Source organism: Calliphora vicina, chromosome 2, assembly GCF_958450345.1.
Source record: "Calliphora vicina chromosome 2, idCalVici1.1, whole genome shotgun sequence".
NCBI classification, from domain to species: domain Eukaryota; kingdom Metazoa; phylum Arthropoda; class Insecta; order Diptera; family Calliphoridae; genus Calliphora; species Calliphora vicina.
This window is the reverse complement of record NC_088781.1, coordinates 40888385-40900421: the sequence shown is the minus strand read 5'-3', so window position 1 is coordinate 40900421 and position 12037 is coordinate 40888385. Positions and strand designations below refer to the sequence as shown.

Here is a 12037-nt window from a genome sequence, read left to right as displayed (position 1 = left end):
AGCTTATGCGGATCTAATTTTAATTTTTGTCTATAGCACTTTGAGAAATTTTTACTTTTAACCAAAAATTCAAAAAGCATAATTAAATGCAAATTTAATTATGGTTTTTAATTTTGAAAATTTATATAAAACTAGCTGACCCGACAGATGTTGCCCTGTCCAAGTTAAAAAAATGCTTGTGTTCGATTTGTGAATTTGTGAGAAGCGGTTTCAGATATTTTGAGTTTTTATATAAAAAATGGATTTTTATTCAGAAATATGAGTGATCACAGATCGAGCTCCTTTTCTTGATTAAACGATTATTGGCCAAGTTATTAGCGAATTTAGATATTTTGAGTTTTTATATAAAAAATCGATTTTTATTCAGAAATATGAGTGATCACAGATCGATCTGCTTTTCTCGATTAAACGCTTATTGGCCAAGTTATTAGCGAATTTACATATTTTGAGTTTTTATATAAAAAATATATTTTTGGTAAGAAATATGAGTGATCACAGATCGAGCTCCATTTTTTGATTCAACGCTTATTGGCCAAGTTATTATCGATTTAAGCTATTGTGAGTTTTTATATAGGTAATCGAATTTTGGTCTGAGATATGATTGATCACAGGCCGATATATTTTGCAGATGTATTTAATAAGTGGACGTGGACAATTTGTATTTATGTAAAAAGTTTTGCAGACTATGTATTTCGAACATTAAAAAAATAGTTAAATCGGTCCAGGCGTCTTGCGATTTTAGATATATGTATCAAAAAAAATTGGCGTTTTCAATTTTTCTGTCAGTAAAAATTTAAATTGGATTGCTATGATTATTTAAACAAAAAATTAGCCAAATCTGTGTAGCCGTTTTTTTATAAATAGTTTATTTTATTAACCTTTGTTAAAATACAAAATTTCACGCAATTGCGTGACGTTATCATGAAATATTATTAAAAGCAAATCAAAATTTGACTGTTAATAGTTATTTGTTTGCTCTTTTGTATTTATTTTATGGTTATATGTTGTTGTAAGAGTGTAATTGCACAATTACTTTTATAAATATAAATTGTAATGAGAAGATGTCCTTAGAAATAAAACACAACTGACCAAAACGAGGACTTAAAGTTTGTAGACCGGTATCTCGCCATCGCAACTAACGAAAGCAGTTTAAGTCTAATTTAATTAATTTTTTAATATTTATCTTAAATTAATTTTTAATTTTTCGATCTGGGTGGACCTTTCGGTGAAAAGGCCCATATTCAAAATATATATAATTTTTTTTGTGTTCAAAATGTCGGATTTAATAAGATGTGACTAAGGAGAATTAAGTATAAGATGTAGCCAATTCTACACTAGTGACTTTGACAGCATCAACATCCAAACATCCATAACCATCCTAATATCCATTGCTGATCGGTTAATCACAACCGTTAGATTAATACGCTTTGGAAATGATATAAATTAAAAATAAATTCTTTCAAAAAAATACTGTAGAATTATATATTTTATTTGAACAAAGTTGTGATTTATAAGGGTCCAAAATTCGAGTCCAAATTTGAAAATAGGCTCTCGTGAAATTGTTTCTAACACAATTAGTTTAGAAAATGTATTTGATAAAATTAAAAATTGCAATATGTTTAATTACAGTGGCCACCAATTTAACACAAAAAATTGAATTTGTTTCATCAACTGAATTTTAAGTGCGATAGAGCCAAAATAAAAGGACCTCTAAGGGTATGAAATTTATTATTAATGTTTCTAGTTTCTGAAAAATGTTTGGAAAAATCGGTAAAACATATATGGACAAAGATGTGTGAAAATACGTTGACCCACCTCAGCGAACATCCGCTGTTAATAACGATAAACGATAAACATTTTAAAAGACATTTTTGACATCTTTTGATCCTTACAGGATAAAATAAAGATAATACAAAATATTTTACAACTCTTCTTGTTCTTTTGACATACAATTTGTCATTGTTGGAATAGCAGAAGTATTTTTAAATATTTTTTGAAAAATGTACTTCTTTGAAACTTTGAAGTCCTTAAAAAAGGACACAGGATCACCAAATGAAAAACTGAAAACACAGTTTTTCTCCATTAAATTTATAGTTTCAGACGTATATCATCTGGTTCGTGTCTAACGAATTTTTTCTCTATTTGTCGGACGGTGATATCTGTTATATAGGTAAAAAAGGAACAAGTGAACAGAACAAATTAAAAAAAATGGCTACTGACAGCCAATACACAAATGCAAAGTTATTTGCATTGCAATTCGGTAATGCCGAATTTATCTTTTCACTTGATTATTTGTTTTTTGTGTTAAGATAATAAAAATCCTAAAATCGATTCAAATTTAAAATAATTTTCATAATCTTAAAAAAATCAAAAAATTCACTGGTGTTTTCTCACATTTGAGGATATGTGTATGTTAGACAACAATTTATTTCCAAAATCTGTATCACCTAAAAACTATAATTACAAAATTCTATTCAAACGTTTTGAAATTCGAAGACATTAATATGTATTAATTATTACGATTAAAATTATTCCTTTAATATCACTAAAAACTAAAAATAACATAAATATTTCCTTAAAAAACGTCCGATAAACCCAAGCAATCACAAGCCGTCGGCATGTGTATATAAACTTTTGCATTGCAGATTAAAAAAGAGAAAATAATTTAAAATTAAAACAAACTATGTATGTAACTTACCCATAAAAAGTGTGACCATAAAGCCAAAGAAAAGTGATTGTTGGTATGAAACATCAATATATAAAATTGTAATTATTTCCTTTTTTGGCAATTTTTTTTTCTTTGCTTTTTGTTTTTTCCATAAAGATAAATATGTATTTTATAAACATATTTTTGTTTTTTTTTGCTCATATGTATGTATTTTTTACAAATGTATTTATTGAAAAGAAGAAAAAAAAACACCAACAACTTCAATGTCTGCTGATGAAAGATTTATAACGTAGGCAGAAATTAATAATGAATGCAAAAGTCGAAGAAGAAGCAGCAGAAGAAGCAGAAAAAAATCGCGAGAAAAAAACACACAATTTTATTTTATTGTATAAAAATTCATTTTTTATGCGGATATTTAACAGACACAGTGTATTAAGCACTAATACATGGATGCAGTCACACATACAAACACACACACACGCACTCATGTACAAACATAAATGGGAGATTAAAATTAAAATCAGCAGCAACAACAACAACAATAATGCAACACAGTGTTACGCAGGCGGTCCAATGATCTTTTTTTTCTTTCTTTTTCTGGTAAAGTGAATTAATATTTTTTTTCTTTATTTCTGTTCATTATTAATTTATTAATTTTGTTTGGGTTTATCAAAAATTTATCAATTTTATTGTTTAAATGATAATTTTTTTTAATTTCTTCACTTTTTCACAAACAAGTTTTCAATTTTTTCTTTCTTTCTTGGTCGCGAAAAATAATTGTTTTTTTCAAATATTTTTTCAAATTTTCTTGGTGCTATTTTTCCATGGTTGGTGTTTACTGTTTAAGAACGTTAGAGGAAATGACATGTACAATCAAAGTGCATTGCTACCAATAACGTCAGACACACACACACACCAATAAGCTCAGCTAAAGCAACAACAACAAAAATATTCAACAAACGGCCAAGAACTTCAAGCAAACGACCGACAAGATTTTATGGCAGAGAGAAAGCAGTGGGTACACTTTTTGGTACCAAATATAAACCTGAAAAGTTTATAGAAGTTTACAAATGATTTTCGAAGTTGTAAAATTTAGCATAATAAATTTTTTATACCCACCGCACAAAATATTGATTTTGTCATTCCATTTTGTAACATATCGAAATATTGGCCTTAGACCCAAAAGGTTTATTTATTCTGGCTCCTTATAAAATTTCAAGACGATCTATATCCGTTCATATGTCCGTCTGTTGAAGATATGATAGGGCCTCGTGGTAAGGACTTAGGGTATAAATGTTATTTGTTCATCAGAAATATTTGGTATTTAAAATGGACAAAATCGGTCAAGAAACTCCAGAGTAATGGAGCAAAATGTGAGGTAACCTCGAACAAATTTTATATATTTTTTAAATGTTTTCCTATGTATTTTCTTTAAATGCGAAAGCGGGTTCGTGACTTTTTGAATATAACACAGATTGTTGGATAAAAAATCATTTTATTTTTAAACATAGTCTCCTTTGAGCTCTATACAGTTTGTGCAAAGTTTCTCTAATTTATTTATCCCTCCAAAAAATAAGATTAGCCGAAGTCATCAAGATAGGCATTTGATGACCGATTCACCCCGAGAAACCCACTGTTTGGACTGTGGTGTGTTGTGGTGAATCCATGTTTCCTCCACGGTTACAAAACGGTTGAACAACGCACAATGGTATAGAAAAACAAGTAAGAGAGCTATATTCGGCTATAAATCTAGGTTGTCCTGGTTTTTTCCTCATATCTCAGCCATTTGTGGACCGATTGTGCTGACTTCTCGAAAGCATGTCTGATAGAATTATGGAAGATTTGGATCCCGAAGATATCTGCGGCCTTCAGAAAATTGATTTCAACAGACAGACCGACAGACAGACAGACACACTGTGGTTCCAAATCAAAATCTAGGTGGACAAAATTATTTGGCGCTCTTTTTATATAGAATTGGTATCTCCGATTCCAAAAAAAAATGTTTAAAAGATCAATATAAACTTTTTTCAAGTTACAGTAGGGTCTAGATATACATATAAAAATCATTAATAAAAAATTAAAAAAATACGTTTTCATGTGTTTCTGAAACTAAATTTTTCAAAAGATCTGTATTTACTATATTTCAAGTTACAGTAGGGTCTAGATATATAAAAATCAATAATAAATAAAGAAATATTTCTAAAAATTCCATTCCGTAAAAATTAAAAAAAAAGTATTTCGGCGGGTGCTGGCGGCTACAATTTTTTTACAAAGACATTCTCCAGAAGTTTCTTTAAATGATGTATATAGTCATTGGCCGGGCTTCGACGGTCTGTTTTTGGCAAGCTATATAACATTCTTAGAAAAAAAAAATATCAGTATATTTGAGACTCAAGTTTAAAGGACTATAACAGGAAAATGAAGAGGCCCATAAATATAAGATATACACTTAATAAAAGCCTATATCAATGTTTATCTATGTTTTGAAGTATAAATTTCTATATGGTAAAACAATTGAGATATATCTAATTTGGTAAAGCATTAAAAAATTCAAAAAAATTAACGAAAATATGTTAAACTTCTGGCGCTTCTGTCGAGAAAACGAAATGTCCAATTGAAAAACGCATTTGTATTGGAGGAGAGCAGATTGTCAGCTTCCGAAAAAACTTAGCTTTTCCAAATTCTTAAGATACCGATTTTCATAATTTTGTCCACCTAGATTTTGATTTCGAACCACAGTGCGACAGACCGACAGACAGACGGACATGGCTTAATCGAGTCCGCTTTCTATAAGGATCCAGAATATATATACTTTATAGGGTCGGAAAATTATATTGTGGAAATTACAAACGGAATGACAAACTTCTCACGAAGGTGAATGGTATAAAAAGACGGAAATAAATCTGTAACTTCTAAATCCTTGGTCCGATTTGAATGAAGTTTGACAAGAGCAAAGAAGAAATGTTGTCACCTCGGGTATGTTAAATTTCTAAAATGATCCTATTTCTTCGTATGTGTTCCGAAACAAAATCAATTGTGAGCAAACGCGGCATCCATCTTGCGGAATGCCAAGTGATCATACAAAATTGAAACCACTGAGCCATGTGAGATACCTAAGGCTTACCCAATCTCTCGCACTTTCAATCTCCGATCGGCCAACACCATTTCGTGAACTATTTCAATTGTTTCGGGTGTAGAGTCCTCAACTAGGCGTCCAGAACGTTTGGCATCTTCCGTGCTTGCACGTCCACAACGAAATTCAGTAAACCACTTTTTTAACATTTAAAAAAAATAAAAAAGCATACTAATTGACCCACCCATCTGTATATTAAAGGATCACAAAAATCTAAGCTTCATAAGCAGTCATAAAAATGTACCATTTTGCCAGAACATTTCAAATATGTTACAACATTTAATCATATCTATTATTCAATTAACTACTTTACAAACAATTTCCAATTCATTATCAATTCCACTTTAAAAAAAGGTACTATTATGACAATTTTATTTGGTACAATTTTCTTTCTTTTCATTTCACATCAGCCCAACTCTGTGATAAAACCCAGTACAACAATCTGACAAAGGTATGTAGACTAAATGATGGTGGCTCCACAAAATGTTTGCTTAAACACAAAACTGCAGAATCATACTAGAGGATGCTGCTCCATGATTGCTGCCACTGCAGCTCAACGAACGAGCTAGCTGAGACAGCATTTGTCTACGAACTCTTGGCAAAAAGACAGAGGACAGAGGTAATGGTGGGCGGGAAAATTTTGCAAAAGCAAAAACAACAGAAAAAGCAAAAAAAAAAACATACGAAATATTGAACATAAGAGAACAAGCAAGAGCAGCGGTAGACTGAGGGAGGAGGCAGGAGGGAGTCTTAGACATTGGAATGCAATTGTAGAGAATGCATGCACATTCAACAGACAAAGAAGACTTTGGCGTATGGAAGCAACAACAGCAACAACAACAACAACAAAATAATAATGGCTGATTTTTGCCTAGCAGATGAAAATCCATGACTATGATGATGTGGAATGACGATGATGATGATGATGTTGATAATAATGGGATAGATACACACAAAATCTACTCAAACACATACATATACATACCTAGACAATCACGCACACATGTTTACTTGTATATCCATATTCGGAAATCCAGTCGGGATTTAGTGTTGCCAATTATTAAATCCCTACATTTATTTGAAAGATTTGATATAAAAGCACCACATATTTTGAAATACAATTAAAATGATTCCTAAAATTTTTAGTAACATTGCTTTATGCTAAATTCCCAATTTTTAATTTGATAAATTCACTGAGATTTATTGTTGGGGATAAGCTAGTTCCTATGCGCATTTCACTGGTTGCTTAGGCCAGATTATCAGGAAACCTACAACCGCTTGAAATACCAAGTGAAGTGAATGGGTGTCGCAACTTTTTAATTAAATTTCCTAAAGTGTAAAGTTTCCCAATTGCTCTTGATTATGTAGTATTTCGATGACATATCTATAGGTCCAATATTTCTAGAGTTATTTTAAAGCACAAATTTATTGCGCGTATAAAAAAATTTACATTCCACCGATTTCCACATTCGATATTGCTTTAATTTTTACTCAGCGTAGGATCAATTAAATACCGATCCTCCCAGAATTTAATACCGTGGTTTATGATTTAATAATTCTTACTTATGTGGAATTTTATATCGATATCAAGCTTTAAATGAGCATTAAACTGATTGTCTGATGGGATCAATTAAAGACCAAAATTTGCTGCATGAATTTTTGTTCATAGAAAAGTTATTTATTTGTTTTAAATTATAAGTATCTTATTATCAATATTTAAAAGAGATGTTCGAGTATTAAAATGATTTTCGAGATTAACTTTTTCCAAATATTGCAGTACAAGAGAAATTATGATAAAATATTTACAAACAAATCATAATTAGTCGAAAAAAATCAAAGCTAAATTTCGATAAACTATGAATCCGGAAATTTTTTACTCAGTACAGAACTCCACTAGCTTTTCATACAGGGATTCCAGAAGTAAAATTGTATGTATATATTAACGAGAATTATAGTCAAAAATTATCAATAAGTATTTAAAACAATCAAATTATTTAAAATGCTTTGCTCAGGGTTTTAAATTACTTCATTTCATAAAAAATTGCAATGTTTTTCTTAATTTTGGAAATTGCTAATTATGTTATTAATTATTGTATTGATTTTTTATTAAAAGTAATTTGTTGGCTTTGAATAAAGGTTTACTTTTTAGTGTTTCAAGATATTTTTTTTGTTTCAAGATACAATTTTGTGAAGATGGTTTTAAATACCTAAAACATTACTTTAGGTTAATTCTGTCTATTCCTGAATCCAATTTCGAATTTAACCATAAAAATTTTTTCCCAATTTTGAACTATTGATAACACTAGTTTACAAGGTTTTTGCTCATGAATTGAAACATATGGGGATTTGTGTTTTTAGGTCTTCTAACTTCGGAAAAAATATTAAAAAAATCCTGGACGTCAAACTTTTGAGATATTTATTAAAAACGAAACATATAAAAATGTACATTAAATTAGGACAAAAAAATAAAAGTGAAGTGTTTTATTCCTCTTTTTATAATTATTTTCATTTATCTCCCTCACGAAACTCCAACAGTAGTCTCCTAGCTTATTCTGATCCCAAAAATCTTCATAATTCCTCTCGAAAAACTTCAAATCTTGATGGAAACGCTCTCCATATTCGTCAATCATGAGTCCGAGGTTTTCCGAGAAAAAATCCACATAAGAATGTAAAAAGTGAATTTTGAGGGACATATTTACACCCATCAGTTCAAAATTATGTAATAAATTCGCAACAATATCTCTGTAATTTTGAATTTTCTTATTCCTCAAAAATTCTTGAACAACAAATTTAAAAAAATTCCATGCTGCTTTTTCAACATCGGTTAATAGACACTCAAATTTGGTATCACCCAAAATTTTTTTTAATTGAGGACTCACAAATATCCCTTTATTTAATTTAGCCTCAGAAAGACTCGGGAACACGCTGCATAAATATTGAAATGTGTTATAGGAAAAATGTGTTATAGGAAAACCTCGATTTGACTGAATAATTTTTCCGCAAATAGAACAAAAATAGTCTGGGTTTATATTACACTTTCTAAAAGAAATTTTAAAATAGTTTTTACTTTAGAGTTTTGTATTTAATAGCAATTTATTAACGTTTATCTACAGGAAATATGTACTTTTAAACAGTATTTATTTTTTTCCCGTTAATTTTTTTTTTGGAATTTGTCAAAAAAAATACAACTCTGAAAGTATCTAGTAGCTTCGCCAGAGTGTTGAGTACCCAAAAACGATAATTACCACAATTCGGTACACTACAGTATGCATTAGTAGTACTCAGGGCAGGTGAAAAATAAAAACCCATATATCTCAAAATTTTGACGTATGTATATGTGGGAAACAAAAAATGGTCAATTAACTAGCGGCCCTAGCTCATATCAAAACTATAAGTTTCATTCCATGAGCAAAGAAAAATGTATGATTTGTAAACAAGTGTAATTTTAATATTTGTATGTCTTGATATTTTGTTCGTTGGCACCTCTCCCGAGGTGTGAATCCACCAAGAAGGGATTTTTGGAAATTCGGATTTAAGGGGGTTATAATGGGTAAAAACCGATTAAACCCGATATCTCTAAATCTCCGGAACTAATAAAGCTAGCATCAAAAGTCCAACTTAATCTGAATTTATGCAAAAAATAAGTGGAAAGGTTTGTGATTCTTTTTGTACTTTTAAGGAGATAAAACGTACGAAAACAGAGTTTTGGTACTTTTTTTATCCCATATTCCAGAAATTAAATTTAAATAGAATTGTAGTTCTTCTAAACACATTTCAAATGTATATTTCTAGCAACATATGGATTCCGAGCCAAAAGAACTGCTCATCTTTTGAGGCCAGGAATGAACCAAGCCAATTTCGGATACTGTGTTCTGAAGTGAATCCCAGAGAGCGTTCTGCACCGATTGAAACAAATAGAAGTCTTACGGGGCAATGTCTGGACTATAAGGCGGGTGAGCCAAAACTTTCTAACCAGAAGTATTTCAACAAGTATTTCAACATGTGGCCGAGCGTTGTCATGATGGAATATTATGGTTTCATGTCTGGCCGCATATTCTTTTTGAAATTGAAATTGCTGATTGATTAGTTCCCAATGATTTTGCAAACTCTTGTTGAGTTTTACCACAATCTTCAAACTTTTTTAGCTGGCGATATTTGTCTTCCGTGTCAAAATCACCACTTCAGAACAGCACAAACCGCCTTTCGCACTTTGAAACCGATAAAACATATTCACCATAAGCTTCGGTGAACAATCGAATTAAAGAAGTAAATGAAAACTTCCCGCATATGACGTTTTGTTGGCACAACATTCGACATTTTCGAAGCAAAAAAATAAATGACAGACATGTAGCCTTCAAAATGACATATATGTTATTAAAAACAAAAACCGCGTTCAAAAGATATGCAAGCTATTGTAAATCCCGTAAATTACCCCCTTATTCATAATCAATTTTTAATTTTATAAAACGTTTATAAAACAGAATTTCCATACAAAATTTGTTTTAAAATTTTAAATATCGAACATTTTTTAAAACCAAATTCGTTAAGAAATCCATAAATTTTATAAAAAAAAAGTCTGTAAGAATATTTGTAAAACATAATGATTAAAGTTTGAAAGAAATGTTATAAAAAAATCAAATTTCCCAGTACAAAATTAGTACATAATTCAAATAAATTTATAATGTTTCAAAACTTTTCATTTTCCAAAAAGACTAACATAAAAATGTTGTAAATTATTTTCAAAAAACACAAATAAGTACCTGTTCAGAAACTTTTAATTTCCATTATTTGACAGCATTTCACTTGTATGTGGATGGCAACACCAAAACGGGACACCAATAACAAAAAAGAAGCATTGGCATGGCTGGCAATGATGGCGGATGAAAGAGCCGAGGACGATGATAATGATGATGTTGTAAAAAGATTATCATGATAAAGATGACAATAATGATGAAAACCGACGACAATTTATTTAACGAACCAACTAGGAGAACAACAAACGAATAGTTTTGCTCCCGTTTATACAATTTTTTTTTATTTATTTCTTTTTTAAGTTTTTGTTTTTTTCTTTCTTCTTTTTGTTATAACATTTTCACTGGGAGCCTTTGGCAAAAATTATTTAACCAAGCAGAGGAGACTTGACAATGACTTGGCGCATCTAGAAAAACAACAAACTCAACAAACACATACGACGTAATACTCGTTTACAACAACACTATAACTTTTTTTGTACTAGCAAGTATTTAATAATAACAACAACAACTCCCGACACTAGCAATAGTAAAAACGAAACGAAAAAAAAAGTGCACAACTATCGTTTGTTCCCCTTACTTTGCACTGCAACTGAATGGCGAAAAAAAACACAAATTAAAGTAAAGTAAAAGAACACAAAAACGACGGAACAAAAAATAAATAAACTTTAATAAATTTTACACGACAAACACTATGATGGCGGCGGCGAAAAGAACGTTTTTTGAACACGACACGAAAGGTTGTTTGATGATTTTTGGTTTTATCATCAACGTTGTTGTCGTCGTCGTCGAACAACGACCTGAAACGTATGCGGTAATTGTGATGAATGCGACGTATATCATCAAGTTTAAACAATTTTGTAAAAAAAAAAAAACAAACCTACAACAACAACAGTAACTGCAAAATATAATATAAAAAAGCAACAAAAACAAGAAAAAGTATAATGCAAAAAAAAAATAAACAAACATACAAACACACACATGCAGCAGGCATAAATATACATAATAACCACAGAAGGCAAAAAACACCAACAACAAGAAATTGAGTTCAAAGCTCTCTTGCACATACATACAACAAAAGCAACAACAGACCATGGCTACATTGAAAAAACCTTCCCTCCCTAGTGGTTTATTTTATAAAACCAACATTTATTATTTTTATATATCAAGATCTTTGTTTGCACTTCTTTTATTTTTACATGCACTCACTCATATATTTTGTATTGTATTCCATTTTGGTTTTTTTACTCACTGCAGAAATTAACAAGAAAAATGCAGTTTTTCTCTTAAAAAAAATCACCAACACACAACAAAAAACGGTAACTCTTTTAATTACAATTCTCCTTCTGCATATATCTCCTTTTGTTTTAAATAGTGCCTGTATGTGGGCAAATCTTATACATAGCTGTTTCATTTATATACTTTGCGTACATGTAGTAAATATTTCCTGAAATAGGGGGGGTTTTTATTATATTTTAGCTTATA

At 30.3% G+C, this 12037-nt stretch overlaps 1 long non-coding RNA gene across 1 annotated transcript; it reads right to left on the bottom strand.

Annotated features, from left to right (window-relative positions):
• Positions 1-10714: 10714 nt before the first annotated feature.
• On the bottom strand, positions 10715-11494 carry LOC135950016 (uncharacterized). The gene is made up of 2 exons (XR_010575927.1): positions 11235-11494; positions 10715-11144 (listed from the first exon to the last, which is right to left on the bottom strand). It is a non-coding gene; the product is annotated as an uncharacterized LOC135950016 (long non-coding RNA).
• Positions 11495-12037: the final 543 nt, after the last annotated feature.